At 32.1% G+C, this 20,012-nt stretch overlaps 1 pseudogene; it reads left to right on the plus strand.

Annotated features, from left to right (window-relative positions):
• The first annotated feature begins 18,609 nt into the window (after window positions 1-18,609).
• Window positions 18,610-19,478, plus strand: LOC149543745 (short-chain dehydrogenase/reductase 2-like; annotated as a pseudogene).
• The last annotated feature ends 534 nt before the right edge of the window (window positions 19,479-20,012 follow it).

The raw sequence follows: 20,012 nt of genomic DNA on the forward strand, positions 1-20,012 counted from the left end.
GCATCATTAGATCCTCCTCGATCAAATATAGCTTTGTTGCTCCTTAATGATCTTTGATCATCCTTCAAAATTTTCTTTTACAATAATCAGTCCTTCTTCACATTCATATCACATCAAATCCATCACACACTTAGATTTTGCAACTTGACCTCTTATATATACCATTTAGATTATCAAGTCAGCTCATTCACACATTACATTTACTAATAAACCATACATCAGTTGGCTACAAATATTACATTAAAGAAATAAACTTTATTTCACAAAACAATGAAATCCTTCATTGGTCAACCCTACTCGGTAAGCACTGCTTCCAAAAACAATTTCCTGAGTTAACCATCTCAACTCAGTTAATACTGCAAAATCTACAAAATCCTTTGAATGCCAAGTGAACTCGGTAAGAACTAAATTTCCTTCATTGACCATGAGAATTCGATAAGAACTATCTAAGCCATATTTCCCTTTGATGATCGAGTGAGCTTGACAACAACTGAATTTCTTTGCTTAACCTTGAAAGCTTGGTAACATTGTAAACCTTCTTGGTCTGCACAAGGTAAAGCCTAAGAATTCTTGGTAGACACTGTAAACCTTCTTTTCTAACTTTTTGAGCTCGGTGGACTCTATCTTTTTCCTTGCTAACCAACTAAGCTCAATAGAATCTATCTAATGACTGATATGACATTTGTGTAACATCAAAGACAACACACAATTGAATAGTTGTAACCAGCAATCTCCCTCTTTGGTATTGATGGCAACACAACATGTCATAGTAGAATGAAATTTGAAAACAAGTCTTCTCTGACAGAATGCTTCTCCCTCTTATGTTTCATTCCATAGAACTTCTCAAATACAATAATCTCCCTCTTTCATACTAATCTCTTCGTCTTACATAAACTCTTTTTTTTTGCGAATTTCAGAAAGATATGATAGTAAACTCTCCCTCTTTGACAACACATGCCAAAGACAACACAACTTCAAACTTAAATGAAATTCAATGTACCTTAAGTATTGATTCATATGTAATGTCTTCATTACTTTACTACATGAATTGATAGATCTTCAATTCTATTTATGTTGGTGCATCACTAAAACTATATTTTAGTGAGCTTAAGATATGGGAATGACCCCTAACTTACCTTTTAGATACAAGAATGCATCCTTAGGTAAAGGCGTTGTGAATATGTTAGCAATTTTTTCCTTTGTATGGACATATTCCAATCTGATTTCCTTATCTTATACCAATTCTCTAACAAAGTGATACTTTATTGAAATGTGCTTGGTTTTTGAATACATCACCAGATTCTTGGATATGTTGATTGCACTTGTATTGTCACAAAACATAACAATAGGTTCTTTGATTTCTTACTTCATATCTTCCAATAACTATTTAAGCCAAACAATGTTTGAATAGTTTACTGTTGGTACAACATATTTAGCCTTTGTTATGGATTGGGATGTATAGTTATGCTTTTTACTTGTCCAAGAAACCAACCTCTTTCTAAGAAAGAAAGCTCCTCCACTTGTACTCTTTCTGTCATCAACATTCCCTACCCAATCTGCATCAGTAAACATTTTTAAATCCAAATTTCCTCCAATTTTATACCATAATCCATAATCTTTAGTTCCTTTCAAATATCTCATGATCCTTTGATTGCCATCATGTGACTTTCTTTTGGTTTCGCTAAGAATCTTGTTACAATTCCTACTAGAAGGGCAATGTCTAGTCTTATGTGCACTATATATTCCAACTTTTCAATCATAGATCTATACAATGTTTGATCCACTTCCTTTGATTCATCATCCTTGGTAAGTTTCAATCTAGTACACATAGGAGGCCCAACTAGTTTGTAGTCTTCCATACCAAACTTTTTCAATATCTCCTTTATGTATTTAAATTGAGTGATGTAGATGTCATTCTTACTCTGATGAATTTGAAGACCAACAAAGAATTTGATCTCAACAATCATTGAAATTTTAATTTCCTTGTTCATTTGTTCTAAAAATTATTTTTAAAGATCATCATTTCCTATGAACAAAGTATCATCTACAAATATTTCTGCCAAAACAATCTTATTAACTAATCCTTCCTTGATGTACAAGCTACTCTTATCATTAGTTCTTTGAAAATCAATCTAAATAAGATAATTATGCAATCTTTCATACAATGCTCTAGGGGCTTGTTTTTTACCATACAATGCTTTATGTAATTCGTAGACCATTTCCTTTTTGTCTAGATCAATAAAACCTTCAGGTTGTTCAATGTAAACCTCTTTATCTAGTATACCATTGAGAAATGTTGACTTGACATCCATCTGATAAACTTTGAATCCTTTGTATGCAGTATATGCAAGTAAGGTTCTAACACCTTCCAATCTTGCAATAGGAGAAAAAGTCTCTCCATAGTCTATACATTCTTCTTGAGAGTATCCTTTGCATACCAGTCTAGCTTTGTTCCTTGACACCTTACCATCTTCATTTAACTTGTTTCTGAATACCCACTTAGTTCCAATCACATTTTTGTCTTTCGGCCTAGGTACAAGAGTCCATGCTTTTTTTTTCTCTATCTGTTCTATCTCTTCATTCATAGATTCAATCCAACTTTTATTTTCTAATGCATCTTTGACATTTCTAGGTTCAATATCAGCAAGTAAACAAGTTCCTTTAAACTTACTTCTTGTCATTGTTCCTTCAGATTTATCTCTAATGATCTGATGTAGTACATGATGCTTCTTGACATATTTGGCTAGCATAGATTCCTTACCTTTTGAATGACTTGCACCATTATCCTTCTATGCTTCAAATTTTGGTTCTAATTTTGGTTGTGGTTGCTCAAGCTCAATAGCTATTGATTCAATAGCTTCTATTTGCAACTCGGGTCCTTGAAACTTGGTAGGTATTGACTTAGTTTGAACTTCTTGCAACTCAGTTACAGAAGACTCTAGAGTAGAAGATTTCTAAATGATAGGTGTACATGGCACTGTATCAGGTTCAATAAATACAAATGTCCTATAGTCTTTAGGTTCCCTTTTTCTTTCTTCTTCAATTCTTTCTGCAAACTCACCAACTTTTACTTGTGCATTTTCTATGACTTTGTGAGTAGATAAATTCAAACATCTATATGCTTTATTTTTGCAAGAATATCCCAAAAATATTCCTTCATCTCCCTTCACATCAAATTTACCTTTTCTAGATTCTTTCAAAATGTAACATTTGATTCAAAATACTTTTAGGTAACTTACATTGGGTTTGTAGCCATATCATAACTCATAGGGGGTTTTGAATGAGTCATTCTTTAGCTATACTTAGTTTAAGGTATGAATTGCAGTGTTGATAGCTTCCTTCTAGTATTTGATAGAAATTTTTTTTTTCAATCATTAAGGTTCTTGCATAGTCCATGATAAATCTATTCCTTCTTTCAACTATTCCATTTTGTTTAGGAGTTCTAGGTCCCGAAACCTATCTTTTGATTCCGTTTTTAATGAAAAAGTTATTGAACTCATGTGAAATGATTTCACCACCTCTGTCTGACCTCAAAAATTTTAGTCTTTTTCTTGTTTCCTTCTCTACTCTCACCAAATGCCATTTGACCTTTTCAAAAAATGCTTCTGATTTCTCTCTTAGGTACATGACAATCATCATTCTTGAGTAATCATCAACAAAAAGAATGAAGAACTTTTCACTAGTATAACTTTCAATTCTAATAGGTCCACATAAATTAGTATGCACAATTTCTAAAATTTCTTCAGACTAATAGTTCTTGCTTTGAAAGCTAGTCTTTTCCATCTTACCAATTTGACAGTTCTTGCATAGACCAACATCAGGTTTCTTTATGTTAGGAATGCCTCTTATTTTCTTGAATTTACTTATTTTTACCAAGTTATCAAATTTCACATGACACAACCTCCTATGCCATAACCAACTTTCTTCAACTTGAGCAATAAAACATGAACATTCACCAAGTTCAAGGTTAAACAAGTTACTTTTTGTTTGAGTGTCTGATCTAATCAGCTTTCCTTTGCCATCCAGGAGTCTTTCTTTTCCATGCATGAATTCCACTTTGAATCCATTATTGAGTAGCTATGCCACACTCAACATATTATGTTTTAGTCCTTCTACCCAATATGCATTATCACATACAAGTTCTTTGGTCAATCAGATTCTTCCTTTTCCTTTTATGTAACAAGGTTCATTATTACCAAATCTCACACTACCACCATCATAGTCATGTGATGAGAACAACCACTATCTATAATCCATGTATCATTTTTACTTACATGAGAAATGAGTGCCATTTCTTCATCATTATAAAATTCATCCTTTACAACAATGTAAACAATTTCATCTTCTTCTTCATCATCAAAATCATTAGACTCCTTAGCCATGAAACATTTTTTCTTACCTTTTTCCTTGAATAATTTGAAGTCTTTCTTGCCATTTCACTTGTGACCTTTCTTCTCATCCTTGTTCTACTTATTTGGGCACCTAGTAGCAATATGTTCAATTTTTTCACAAAAGAAAAAGATTAGAGGAACTTACCTTTGTATTTCCCTATGCCTCTTGAATATTTTCTTTCTAGTAGAGCTTCAACCACCTCAAGATCACTGTCTAAACTTTGTTCTGATTCTTCATCACTATCTGACTAAGGATCATTTATCTTCTTACCTTTCTCCTTGAGTGAAAGTTTTTCTTCAAATGTTGATTCAATGTTCTTGGTAGCTGGAACATAATTATCATAGTTGTCTAGCTCAAATGCAATCGATCTTCCAACTATGGCCTCTAGATTTATCTTATGATTTGCTTCACATCTTCTTTCTTTAATTGCAAAGACTCTAATTGCATAAATAGGAAGTAGAGTTCTAAGAACTTTACTTATAACTGTCTCTTCCTTGATATCTCCTCTAGATGCTTTGATTGCACTAACACTTGCTTTAACTCTTTCAACATATTTTGCTATGTTTTCATCATCTTTCATCCTCATCTAATCAAATTGTCCTCTCAAACTTTCTACCTTGGACATTATCATCACCTCCATAGATCTCTTTCAATTTGTTCCACATTTCAAAAGTAGTTTTGCAATCCTTGATGTCATCAAATTCTTCATAACTTAGAGTAGATGCAATATCTATCATCATGTTGTTGTGAGTCTTCTTTTCAGCAATATCATTAATAGATAATGTACCAGCAGGGTCTGCATATTTTTTATTAAGGTACTTCAGTTCTGAATAACCAATGGAAGTCAGATGAAGTCTCATCAATCCCTACCATACTAAGAAGTTGTCCCTATTAAGTCTTGGAATTTCCCTCTTGTAAGACATCTTGATCTTTATCTGAGATCCTTGAAATCTTTTCCTGCAAGCACCAAGAGCTCTGATACAAATTGTTGGAATTATAAATGAAGTAACTGAGAGAGGGGGGTGAATCAGTTACCACAAAAACAAATCTTGATCCTTTAGATGTCTTAAATAACTAGTTACTATTGTCACTCGGTAAACATATCACAAAAAGTTGTAACTTGATAGATTAACTTGTTATTGATCTTTAAGCATTCATAATTATTAGCATGCATGCAAAAGTAAATAACATGAACACAAGAGACACTAGATTTAATGTGGAAACCCAATATGATAAAAACCACCAAGTAACTAGCTACCAATTTCCACTCTTCTGAAGTGAGCCCTATTAGGAGCCAACCTTGTTGAAGGTTACAATACACACTATTAGGTGTGACCCTTTTAGAGGATTTAATCACCCTATTAGGAGTGGTCTTGCTAGAGGTCTTTACAACAATTCAACTAAACTATAACCTTGTTAGAGGATTTACAAAATGACTGTTAAACCAACTCTGTTAAGAGATTTTGAAATCATTACTACAATGGTTAGAAAGTAACAATGAATTGACCTGAATATGATGCAAATAAATTTTTTGATTATAGATCTATGTTCTACACCATTAGATCCTCCTCAATCAAATATAGCTTTGCTGCTCCTTAATGATCTCTGATCATCCTTCAAAATTCACTTTCACAATAATCAGTCCTCTTTCACATTCATATCACATCAAATCCATCACACACTTAGATTTTGCAACTTGACCTCTTATATATACCATTCAGATTATCAAGTCAGCTCATTCACACATTACATTTACCAATAAACCATACATCAGTCAACTACAAATATTACATTAAAGAAATAAACTTTATTTCACAAAATAAAGAAATCCTTCATTGGCTGACCTTTCTCAATAAGCACTGCTTCCAGAAATAATTTCCTAAGTTAACCATCTCAACTCGATTAATACTGGAAAATAGGTAAAATCCTTTGGCTACTGAGTGAACTTGGTAAGAACTAAATTTCATTCGCTGACCATGAGAGATTGGTAAGAACTATCTCTCCCATATTTCCCTTTGATGACTGAGTGAGCTTGGCAACAAATAAATTTCCTTGCTTAACCTTGAAAGCTTGGTAACAACTATCTACACAAGGTTAAGCATGAGAATTCTTGGTAGACACTGTAAAACTTCTTTGCTAACCTTTTGAGCTTAATGGACTCTATCTTTTGCCTTCCTAATCAACTAATCTTGGTAGACTCTATCTAATGACTGATATGACATTTGTGTAACATTAAAGACAACACACAATTGAACAATTGTATCCAATATCACTTTTCCTAACATGAGAGATAAGTTCCATTTTATCTCCTTCATCATCAGATTCATCTTTTACAATAATATATACCATTTCATCTTCACTGTTATCAGAATCTTTAGCCATAAAATAAGATTTCTTACCTTTTTCCTTGTAGTCCCTATAGTTTGTAAATTTGTTCTAGCCTTTGAACTTATTGCTTTTATTTTCATCCTTGTTTTCTCTACTTGGGCACCTTGCAGCAATGTGATCAACTTCTTCACAAGAAAAATAGATTAGAGGAATCTTACCTTTATACTTTTCTCTACCTTTGCAATATTTCCTTGCAAGTAGGGCTTCGACAACTGCAAGATCACTATCTAGACTTTCTTCTTCTTCACTTTCTAATTTATTAGCCTTTGATTTCTTACCCTTTTTCTTCAATGAAAGCTTGGCTTCAAATGCAGACTCAATACCTTTGGAACTAGGGAGATAGTTATCATAGTTATCCAACTCAAAATTTATCAATCTACCAACTACAACATCCAAAGTTATATTGCTATTTGGATCACATCTCATTTCTTGAATATAAGACAATCTAATTACATAGATAGGAAGAAGGGTTTTTAGTACCTTTCTTACAATTTTTTTGTCATGAATGTCTCCTCTAGGTGCTTTGATTGTGCTCACACTTGCTTTAATTTGCTCAACATATTTTGCAATATTCTCATTTTCTCTCATCTTTATTTGGTCAAAATTTCCTCAGGGATTTTTAGCTTTAGCTCTTCTAATATTGTCACCTCCTCCATAGATGGCTTTTAGTTTGGTCCACATATCATAAGTTGTAGTGCAACTTTTGACTTCATCAAATTCAACATAATTAAGAGCATAAGCAATGCCAATCATCATGATGTTATGAATTTTATTTTCAGCAATATCTTTGGTTGATAATGTTCTAGTAGGAGTTTTATATTCACTATCAAGATATTTACAACTTGAATCACTGATAGTTGCCAAATGTAACCTCATAAGTCCTTTCCATGTTGTAAAGTTATCTTGGTTCAACTTGGGAATCTCTCATTTATAAGACATCTCAATCTTTAGCTTTGGTCCTTAAAAACCTTCTATACAAGCACCAAAAGCTCTTATACAAATTGTTGGAAATATAGAAGGAGTAATTGAGAGGGGAGGGATGAATCAGCTACCACAGAAATAAATCCCAGATTCCTTAGATGTCAATATAAATCAAAACTAAACTCTTTTATAACTCTGTAAAAACATAAGAAAAATGTTGTAACTCCATAAACAGTGAAATAGCTCAACAGATGCTTAACATGAGAATTTTAAGATATTATCTATGATTGATGTTACTTGAACTTAGTTGAAAACACATAAAAGAAATAACATGAACACAAGATTTTAACATGGAAACCAAATTTTGGAGAAACCACCAATTGCAACTAGTTGCTGATTTTCACTCTTCTAAAGTGAGCCCTATTAGGAGCCTACCCTATTAAAGTTTACAAAAGACACTATTTGGTGTGATCCTATTAGAGGATTTAATCACCCCATTAGGAGTGGCCTTTTTAGAGGTCTTTAGAGAATTTAATAGAAATTCCACCTTGTTAGAGGATTTACAAATAGTTGTTAAGCCAACTCTGTTAAGAGATTTAGATCACTGCTACAATGGTTAGAGAGTAACAATGAGTTGACCTGATTTCTAATGCAATTGAATTTCTAATTAGAGATCTCAATTCTAGCTTATATACTTGATCCTTCCTGATCAAATGTATCTTTTCATCTCAAAAAGGATATTCTTCTTATCCTTCAAATTTGATTCCTCTAAACATCATCAAATCTTCAATTTTGTTCCACACATTTAATCCTCAACTTGACCTTACATTTATATCTTACACATTGTCAAGTTAGATTGGATACAACTTACAATAATAAATATTCATCTTCTTAGTTAGCTAGAACCAACAAACAATTCAATTAAACTCAATATGTCGAAACAAGAAAATCCTTTGTTAGTTGACCTTGCTTGGTAGATACTAATTCAAAGAGATTTTCTTGTGTTAACCAAGTGAACTCAATTAACACTGCATATTCACAAAATTCTTTTAGTAACTAAGTGAGCTTAGCTAATACTGGTTCCATCCAAAGTTTCCTTCATTAATCGAGTGATCTTGGTTAACACTCAACTTCAACAAGCTTTCCTTTTTCACCTGAGTGAACTTGGCCAACATTGTCTTCCAAACTAGGATAATTCTAGAATTCTCGATAGACACAAGAAACTATCTTCAATGTTTGAGTGAGCTTGACATTCACAGACTAGCAATGATATGAAATTTTTTTGTAACATCAAACACAATACACAATTAATCAATTATTTCCAATAGACTTGACATCCATCTAATACACTTTGAATTTCTTATGTATTGCATATGTTAAGAATAACCTTACTAGTTCTATTCTTTCCACAAGAGTATAGGTTTTCATCATAGTCTATTCCTTCTTGTTGTGTTCCTTATAACTTCACCTTGTTCATTCATCTTGTAACTAAATACCCATTTTGTTCCTATCACATTCGTGTATATTGCTCTGGGGACAAATTCCCATTTCTTATTCTTAACTATCTGATCCAATTCTTCTTTCATAGCTTGTTTCCAATAGTCACCTTTACATGCTTCATTTGCATTCTTTGGTTCAAACTGAGATATCAAACATAGTTCTTCATTGATTCTTCTTCTTTTCATCACACCTTTGTCTCTGCTTTTGATGATCTACTCAAGTGGATGATTCTTTGTCATATTCTTACCAAAAGTAGTTATTATCTCAACTCTTAGCTTTATTGAAGATTATGAGCTTTGTTCCTACCTTAGCTCTCCTTCATTTTGCAAATCACTATTAGTCTCAAAGAATACCTCATCATTCCTTGGTTTAATAACAATATTCTTATCATCTAAATTGTAGTCAACTATTCTTTCTTGTATCATGAATTTTTGATCACTTCTTACATTTGTATTTTCAAGAATAGTCTTAGTTCTCATATTATAACTTCTATAGGCCTTTATTTTTAATGAATAACCAAGAAACATACCTTCATCACTTCTAGCATCAAACTTACCAATATCATCATCTCTTTTGATATAACATTTGCTATCAAAAATTCTAAAATACTTAATTGTAGGTGAGTGACAAAACCATAGTTCATAAGGGGTTGTATTTGTGTCTTTCCTAAATTTCACACTATTCATAGCTTCCTTCCAAAACATCCTGAATAAATTATTCTTAGCTAACATAGATCTTGTTGCTTTTAATTCTGACTTGTTTCTTCTCTGTATAATGTCATTTTTTTCAAGGGTTCTCAAAGCTAAAAATAGTCTTATGATTCCATCAGCTTCATAAAATATGTTGAACTCATTTGAAGTAAATTCTCCTCTTCTATCTAGTCTTAAACATTTAATCTTCATACCTGATTCATTCTCAACTCTATTCTTTAATATCTTGAACTTATCAAATGCCTCAAAGTTTTCTTTGAGAAATGAAATCCGCATCATTCTAGAAAAGTCATCAACTAAAATCATGAATACCTTTCACAATAGAATCCTTTAGTCTTCATAGGACCACTAAGATCTGCATGTACAATTTAAAATTTTGTTTTAGTAGTAAACTTCTTGCTAGAAAAATAAGTTTTCGGAAAATCTCTAACTACAAACATACTACTAGTCCTCACAATGCTATTAAAGTTTATATGAAAAAATCTCTTATGCCATAACCTAATTTCATCTACCTTTTTAGCCAAACATGTCATTTAAATGGGATTTGGGTAAAATACATTACCTCTAGATCTGGTTCCTATTCCAATTATCTTTCCATCTTTGTCTCTTATCATGCATGTTTTCTTAGTGAACTATAACTGATAACTTTTTTCCACTAAATATCCAACACTTAGAAGATTGTGTTTCAAACCATCAATAAAATATACATCATTAGTGTTAGTCTTAGCATCAAGATTTATATATCTAATACCTTTAACATGGCATATTGAATTATTTCCAACTCTAATAATGCCTCCATCATGACTTATGAAGTCAACAAACTTGTTCATATTACTAGTCATATGATGTGAATAACCATTATCAATTATCCAATCAGATTCTTTTCAACCTATGATACTGAATCTATTTTCTTTGGACTTTCTTCTTTAATAGCTACAAATCTTATTTCATCATCACTAGCACTCACTTCTTGTTCATTACAATCATCTTCTTCATTTGCATACAAACACTCTCTATCTCTTCTAGGTTTGAGATTTCCTCTATAATTTTTCCCTCTTTTAAGACACTTAGATGCATAATGACCAAAATCATTACAAGTCTAACATTTAAATATTTTCTTACCATCTTTTTCTCTTCTTACCGGAAGGGGTACTCATTCTATCTTTTTTTCCTCATTAGATGTGCTACTACTAGCAATGTCTCCACTAGCACTTGTGCTCCTTGATAAACTAGGTCAAATGTTTGGGGCACTAAATGTTGTTTCTATTCTAGTCAATTCTTTGGACTATCTAAGCTCATTCTTGATTGCTTCAAGTCTCCCAAGTAATGTTTCCTTTGTGAAATATTTGGTACAAGAGATCAACAAATGTATCATTTGAACTACTTTCTCAAATGGTGGTGTTAAGCTCTTCAATATCTTTCATATCACCTCATCATCTTTCTTAGTTCCTCCTTGAGATCTAATACCTATAGTAATTTTTGATATCCTGCCTACATATGTTCTTATAGATTCATCTTCCATCATTTTAGCATCTTGAAATGCACAAATCTAACTTTGTAGCCTCAATTTCTTAGAGTGTTCATCACCTTCAAAACTATTTTCCAAATATTTTCAAATCATATGAGAAGTATTAAGTGATTTTACCTAGTTGTACTAAATTTCAGGAAGTATAGACAATAGTGTTTCTCTAACTCTCATGTTGCACATGAAAAGTTCTCTCTCTTCCTCAATACATGTTTCCAAATCTTTAGTCAAAAACTAGATATAAAATTAGTTACTTTAAACCATGCATAACAAATAAATAAAGTAATGCTAAACAATAATAGTAACAATGCACAAAGATAACTCATAACACCATATATTGTTAAGTAGGGAAACACTAGCCAAGGGAAAATCTTGATGGGGATGATACCCACTAGATAATATACTGATATATAAGTTCCTTGTTAGAGGATGGACCCTGTTAGGAGTCAATGAAAAAATTTAGTATAAGCAATCCCTGTTAAGAGATTCCAACCCTATTAGGAGTTGTGGCAACCCTGTTAGGAGTTGTGGTATAATGTATGCAAGAAGAGCCCACTGCCCAAACATGCAATTTCAACTACAAGAAGAGATCACTACTCAAACAAGTAATTTATTTTTTTCTTTATTCTTCAATTGATCTTTGATCTTTAACTCAATATTAGATCACCAAATAACTGATATAAAACTTCACATTTATCACTTTCACAAAGGTTCACTCACCACAATTCACAATTCACAATTACACAATCTTATAAGATAGCCTAATTCTTATCACAAGAAGTCCTTTTCATAAATACCATGCCTTTACACCAATTATTGATGGGTTGGCTAAGACCAAAATTCACTTTTTCAAGTTAGAGTAAGCATCTTGGATGTCGGCCTTAATTGGACAAGTAATTATTTTGTAAACAAAATAGTTCTTTCCTTTAATTTTGTTGTCATGCTTCATCAAAACATGAATATCTCTATTTTGTATAGTTTTTACTATTTTCTAAGGTTATACACATCATAAACAACATATATACTATCTCCATGTAACTTTTCTAGTCATAATATGATGTCAACAACAAGTTATAAACAAAACAATACTCTGTTGTAAACCAAATTCTATACTTGGACAATTTTCTAATTAATAAACACTAAGTATCTTTATTTCTAAGGTCTCTTGTGAACAAGTACATCATGTGTTTCCATAAATGACAACAATTACATATCTATGAACAATCTCCCCCTTTGGTAGTGATGGCAAAAAAAAAGGAAAATTTGGCTATGTGACAAAAATAAACATATAAACATTACATCTATTACAACTTGTTCAACTTTACATATGCTCCCCCTTACAATATAATTTACACTATTGTCTTCTCTATACATTTTATTTCTCCTCTTTTGACATATATACAATTTTCACATGTATCTCTCCCCCTTTGACATCAATGACAAAGGTCAAAATGTCAAGATTCTATCCAAAAAGTATCCAAAATGAATATCTTTCCTTATACTAATATGATCTTCATACAATCATCAAAATTTTCCTTTAGGATATCTATAACTTTGGCCCATGTTTCCTTGGTAGACTTAGCTGATGTGAGAATTGCACATAAAGCATATGATGCAATCTCAACTGCATTAATGTCTGAATATAAAAAGTTTGAATATATGTCTTTAGCCTTGACATATTCTTCTAGCTGATTCTCAACAAAAGATAATTTTAAAGTAATGGATTCTCTAAAATCTTATGTCCTCTTCAAAATTTGTTCTTTCCAAAGATCTAGTTTCCTAATGTCACTGTGAATATTGGCAACTTGACTTTCAAAATCATCTACTTTGCAAGATGGATGGGGATCTGGCTAGATAAAGCCTCTAGCTCACTCATCTTTAACTCTATCTAAATATCCATGTCTTTAGTCAGCCTAAATTATAGGGTACACTTAATATACATTGTTTTCCCTTCTTGCTAGCATTTCTAAAGTTCTTTTATAAAAGTATCAAGATTAACCAAGTCATTCTTGATATTCTGAAAAATGGTGCTAAACAAGTCAGCATCATGGGAAATTTGTGCCTTTGCCCCAAAAATATTCAAAAAATTTGTAAACTCTTCATCATATGATTTTAGCACTACTTGTGCTTTCTATTCAAGATCTAATTATGTGTATTAAACTACCAATGTACTATGCAATCTATCTATCACTTTCATTAATGTTCTCTGTAAACTCTTCACTTTCCTATTTTTGTCAATTAGCTTTGTTAGGGATGAGATCAGATCAGTTTGATCATCATTATCAATAGCTAAACTAGTGAGAGAGAGCAACATAGATGACCTAGATGGTTTAGTATCATCTTACCTTTGTTTCTTCACTGTTTCTTTTGTTATCTCTTGTTCTTCTTCTTCTTTCTTTTCCTTTTCCTCTCTTTCTATCTTTTCTTCTAATCTTTTCTTTTCATCTTCCTTAAGTTTATTCCCTTTCTTCTTCTACAATCCTTCTCTTATCTTCCTCTTCCTTTATTTTCCTATCTTCCTCAAGTAATTTTTTCGTGGCTTTCTATATTTTCTTCTTTTTTGCTTCAAGTAACCTCTTCTCTTCCTCAATTTGATACAACTTATCCTTAATATCCTCAGTGTCTAGTTCATTTGGTTCAGAACTACCAAATAGATTGGTATCAACAATGTTAAGGGTAACATTCATTTGATCAAGGTTCTAGGAGCTAGAGGAGATGTTGCTTGTCACACTGACATCATTTGACTAATTCTTGTTGCAGTCTCTCTTCTTAAATTATCATTTTCACCAATCATAAATAAAAATAGCCTCAATTTATTCCTCAAGTATGGTGCAAGGTTATTCAATAGTCTTTTTATTTCATCTTCATCATTAGTCTTGCAAATGGTTCTGAGCATAAACTTCCAAAGTTTAAGGTCTTCTTCCCTTGTAGGAACCTTCATTTGAATAAGTCTCTCATATACTTTCTGGTTAATAATGCTCTCAAGGTCCTTCAATTTTAGATTATTTGATACAATATATCTCACAATAGATATATCTATCTAATCTTTCTCAAAATTTCTCTACAAATCATAAAACTTCTTTATCTGAAAAAAATTACCTTCATTTGCAATAGCTATGTTAATATTTTCTATCTTCATCGTCCAAGGTAGCCGAGCTTTTTCTTTTCTACTTTCTTGGTTTCTTGTTCCTCATCTTATTTATCATTGGAGTCAATTATCAACAATATTTTCTATTTTTTTCTAGGTCTAGTGGCCCATTCTTTGAATTTTTTTTACTCTCTTTGTCTTTATAGATATTGCTTCAACCAATCTCTCAAATTTTATTTTTTATTCACTAGGTTCAACATCTGACATTGTTGCATATGGAATGCTCTATTCTGAAGATGTCTCAACAACTTATACTAACAAAGTTTGTATGTTTAGTATACCTTGCATCATTTTCTATCTCATAGCCTTAGATTTACTCTCTATCATTCTAGCCTCTGATAGTGTCTTCATCATTATAGATTCAACCTTCTTGTGTGATGCCTTCTCCAAGGTCTCTTGATGAGTTTTCTATGTGATCGCATCATATGTGCCAAATCTATACTTTTCTTTGTCACTATTTGAATTTAACAACAAATCAATATAACCAACTACAACATCATCACTCAATTCATAGCTTAAGGGATCAAGAAATGTCTCCTGAGGTTCCACTACTTGAATATATGTATTATCTATATCAACTAATATGAAAATTTCTTCCTTGAATCTATCCAAAATTGCAGGTGCAATTCTAAATTTTTGTTTCATTTTATTTTGAAATGTCCTCATTATTAGATTGTCACTATCTTATATCTTGTCTATAGAATGAATTCTACATAACTCTATAATCGTCTCCATTGTGCATCTGTCACTACTCATTATGTTTGTGACTGATAAGTAGGGAAATCTTTTAAGCATATGAAAGAATATGTGATTCATCAATGATTGGAATCTAAAAACACCATTCTTTGTCCTCTTAATCTTTTCCAAGTTTTCCAAGAGTTGCATTCTCAGTATTTCACTAAGATTCACATGCTCTTTCTTAACACATATCTTATATGCTACATATTTGAATCCTACTAAAATTTCATCAATCTTAGAACTTGTACAATAGAAAAAGCAATATTTCTACTAAGAAATCTCAAATCATCTTGCTTGATGGTGCTGATCACCATAGGCTTTCCATTGTATATTGCTTAGTATAGCTTTCAACTTTCTTCTTTACCAATTTCTCACCTAGAGGTACATTTCCTTGTTTAGTCAAACTAGTTACCTCATCAATAAGATTGGTAGAAATGTCAACTACATTGTCTTGCATCTATAACTTACCATCATTTATCCTACTCAATATAATTTTTGTCCATTCATCTGTGTCTAACTCATGGTAGAAGTGATACTTAAACAAGTCTAATTCCCTGAAATGTTCAAATTTGGTCTTTACTATCATGTCATGGTTAAAAACCAATTCCATGTCTTTGTTCATGAATTCACTACCAATCAATTCAAACTTCCTATTCAAATAACTTCCTACATCTTCAAGAGAAACTATGTTGTTCAAAGTGATAGACAATTCTAAGTTAGGGTTTCCATCAATAGGTTTTATAGAAACTATCTTTAACTTGGGTCTATCCTCATTCTCAACACTATGTACTACTAACATATCCATGATCTTTAGCAATTATGAACTTTTACTGAATAAATTTATGGAAAAAATGATAAAATGTATCTTTCTAAAAATAGAGTTTGCTTCAAAATTTCTCTAACAAGTCACTTCTAAATGCTCTTCACTTCATATGTGTTCACAATGAAGTGAAAATCAATTCTATACTCCATTTATCCATCAACTTGAACTTGCATTAATTGTGTATTTTATAAATATTAAAAAATTGTTACTTGCATTTTGTAATAATTTAACTACTCAAGATCATCTATCTGATCTTCAAATGTCACCTAAGGTTTAATATAGCCTCCTTCCATCATGAAAAACATCCTTAAGACTTTGCATCATGAAATTCTCTATAAAAGCATACTTTTCATCTTCTACTATAGAATCAATTTTTACTACAATACTAGTAACTCTGAATTCCATCATAACTTGTTTAGATGAGCTCCAAATTACAAGTGAGCTTAGGTACCATCTAAACATAACTGGATGCACTTTTTTCCAACTTCACTACCTCTAATTTGGTCTCTGGATGAAGTTCTTAAATTTTGATGCTGTGAAAAAGCTTAATTCAACTTAATTGAATCAAACTCAACAACTGCCTTCGATCTTCCTATCTCATCATCATCTAACTTTTCTTTTGAGATATTTGTTCCTTCCATAGATGCTTCATTAAGTTCTTCTCAAAGTTCATTCACAATATTTCTTTGTTCTTCATTGTCTCTGCTAATTCTAGAGTTCCTTTCCTAGTTCCTTCTATCATTCCTTTTGTTCCCAAAGTTTCTTCCATTTTTCCTTCCATCTCTAAAGTTTTTGTCCATTCTATAGTACTTCATTGTGTGCCTAAAGTTGTTCCATAACTGACATACAGGTGCTCTACTTCTAGGATTCTACTGATCATCAAGTGCACCAGAGTTCTGAGCTATGTGTCTTAAGTTGTTACACTTATAACACACAATCTATCTTCTATCTTGTTACCCAATTATCAAAATGTCTCAATTTTGATCTTGTTAGTCCTATGGTTATTTGTGAAATATGCCTCATTTTAATCGTTGAAATAGTTATTTCATCTCTAAGTTTTTGAGAAGTTTTGGATCTTCAATATCTCCAGCTCATTCCCAGCTCTGCCCAACATTTTGAATGTTCAAAAGCCAACTTCTGAGCCCCAAGTTATCATAGGATAATGGAGAGACCCAAAAATAAGTGTTTTCAATTTTATCATTAAACATTACCCTCTCAAAAAGGTTAATGATAATTTTTGAATTACGTATTTTGGATGAGGTTAATTAACCCCTCCAAAATTATGTATTCTCTCTCTCACCATTAACCTCTCAAAAAGGTTAATGATAAGTTTCAAATTATGTATTTTGGAGGATGTTAATTAACCTCTCCAAAATAAAATATTTTCTCTCTCACCATTAACCTCTTAAAGAGAGGTTAATGTTTGAGTCCCAAACATGTTGTTTGGCATAATTGCTAACTGGCTAGTTATTAAAAGAAGCAAAATGCATCTCGAGAGAGAGGAAGCCTGTAATGGTAAAAAGAAAGAAGAAGAGTACATTGTTGGAGCCATCTGACAGACTGAAGTTTTTTCTTAGAGATCAATCATGTTTTGAAGAGAAGGAAATTATTTTCAAACCTTTGAATTATCTTTTCCATTAAAATACATGCTATGAATAAAGGTAACAAGGAGGCAAGAAATGATGATTATCAATTATAGAGCCTGCTTAGGTTTTGAAGAAAAGAAAGTTGATTTAAATGTGAGCATAAACACAATAAAGAAGCCCAATGATATGAAAGATAACTCGAGTCTTATGGAGTATAGAGGAGTGGCATAAAGGAAGAGAAACATTTTTTCTAAACAAGGCACTAGATGTGAACCATTTGAAAAGCTCATAACCGCCAAAGGAAATTAGAGGTATTTGTAGAACCATAAACAATGCACGAGACCTTTTTGAATAAATGCCTCTGAGAAGTATGCTATCATGGAAAGTACTGATTGTAGGATACACACAAAATGGATATGTGAAGAGTGCCTTGAAAACTTTTAAAGAAATGCAATTCACAAATGCAAAGCCGGATTCCACAACATTTGCCAGTGTATTTCCAACCTGTGCTAGAATTGGGGATTTGAGAAAGGGTATAATCATCCATCTAATCAAATGTTTCTATTGCAAGCATACTTATAAATATCTATGCAAAGTGTAGAATCATACACACAACATGTGAAGTGTTTGACAAAATGCGTTGCAAAACTATTGGTGGCAAAAAAGTGAAAAATACATTATTTAAATTCATAGAAAATGGGTTTGGTAACCTATGATCGGGATTCTATGTGCATGTTGAACAAAATTATATTCTCTAATAGATTTCAAAGCCCATTCAAGAAGAAAATGCCATCAACCTTTTGCCAATATTATTCTAGAAAATGGTAGAACTTTACTTCAATGCTAGATGTAGCTCTTGGAAAATGATAATAGGTCAAATGGTTACAGGAGTCAATAGGTCAATAGGATTTGAGATCATTCACTAGATGGCATGCAAGGGAATGACTATTGTGCTGATGTGTCACAACAAGAAGAATGGATTGGGTACCATGAAAGAGCTAAGTGAAGCAGGAGTTAAGAATGTTCATTTTAACATATTAGATGTGTAGAGCTCTCAAAGTGTTTCAGTTCTCACCCAACGGTTGATAACCATGTTTGGGGGATTAGATGTTGTGATAAACAATGTAACATTGTCAGGGCAAGACATGAACTAGGAAGTGATGAGCAAAAGTGGGTTGGATCTATGTCAGGTATTACTGGCTTCTGGGGCATCAAATGAAACATGTGTAACGACTATGAAAGTGCAAGAACATTTATTGATATAAACTACTATGGCATAAAGAGAGTTGTGAAATCCTTGCTACCATTACTAAGGGAAACTTCTAGCTAGCAATGAATTATCAATGTCTCCTCTATATATTGGCTTGTCAAGATGATGCTAAATCTAGTGCTACAAAAGAAACTTTCTGACATGGATAAAATTAGTGACTAATTTTTGGATTCCATGTTAAATTATTTTTTAGAAGATGTGAAACAAAACAAGAACTTGGAAGAGAAAGGATGGCTAGCTCCATATTCCGGATACAAAATGTCAAAGATTTGTATAGCCCGTGAGCTTTTTGATAAGGCCACTCTAACTTGTGCTTATCCTGGATATGTTAAAACTAGAATGACAGCTAGCACAAGAGATCTTTTGCCAAGTGAAGGTGTTGAAAGTATTGTGAAATTGGCTTTCTCTCCTCCTGCTAGCCCCAAAGTCACGAGTCTTTTGAAGTTTCAAGCTTTTAAATTATCTTTTTGTGATTAGTCTTTAATGTCATCTTGGTCAATGGTTAAGGATTTGATCATTTTTGGGTTTATTTTTTTGAGGTTAATTAACCTCACCCAAAACATGTATTTTGGAGGTTGTTATTAACCACAGAGAGGTAGTTGTTAACCTCTGTGTCTATATAAGGGCTCTTTTGTCTTTGTAAGGGGACTTTTTGACTCTAGAATAAGGGAACACTATTCTGAAATTTTGAAAAGTATGTATAGTTTTTATCTCTGAAATCAAAAATCTCTATTATGTTCTTGGTTCAAGGAAATGAAATGAGATACACTTTTGGTTTCTTCTTCTAAAATCAAAATTGTTGCAGTTGTAGTGAGCATTCTCATAGTATTGTGTGAATGTTTATGAATCATGAACTTGTATGGTAATATTGGTCATTTTCAAGCATAGTCCTTGATAACCTTTGTTATCATTCTTGTTGACTCAAGAAAGTTGTGAGGTCATGTGGTGCATTTTTCCTAAATGAATTTCTCTCAAATATTTAAAGTTTTAGTTTCTTTATAAGAAAACCTT

Source organism: Cupressus sempervirens, chromosome 8 (assembly GCF_028749045.1).
Source record: "Cupressus sempervirens isolate cs-2001-9-10 chromosome 8, ASM2874904v1, whole genome shotgun sequence".
Lineage (NCBI taxonomy): Eukaryota > Viridiplantae > Streptophyta > Pinopsida > Cupressales > Cupressaceae > Cupressus > Cupressus sempervirens.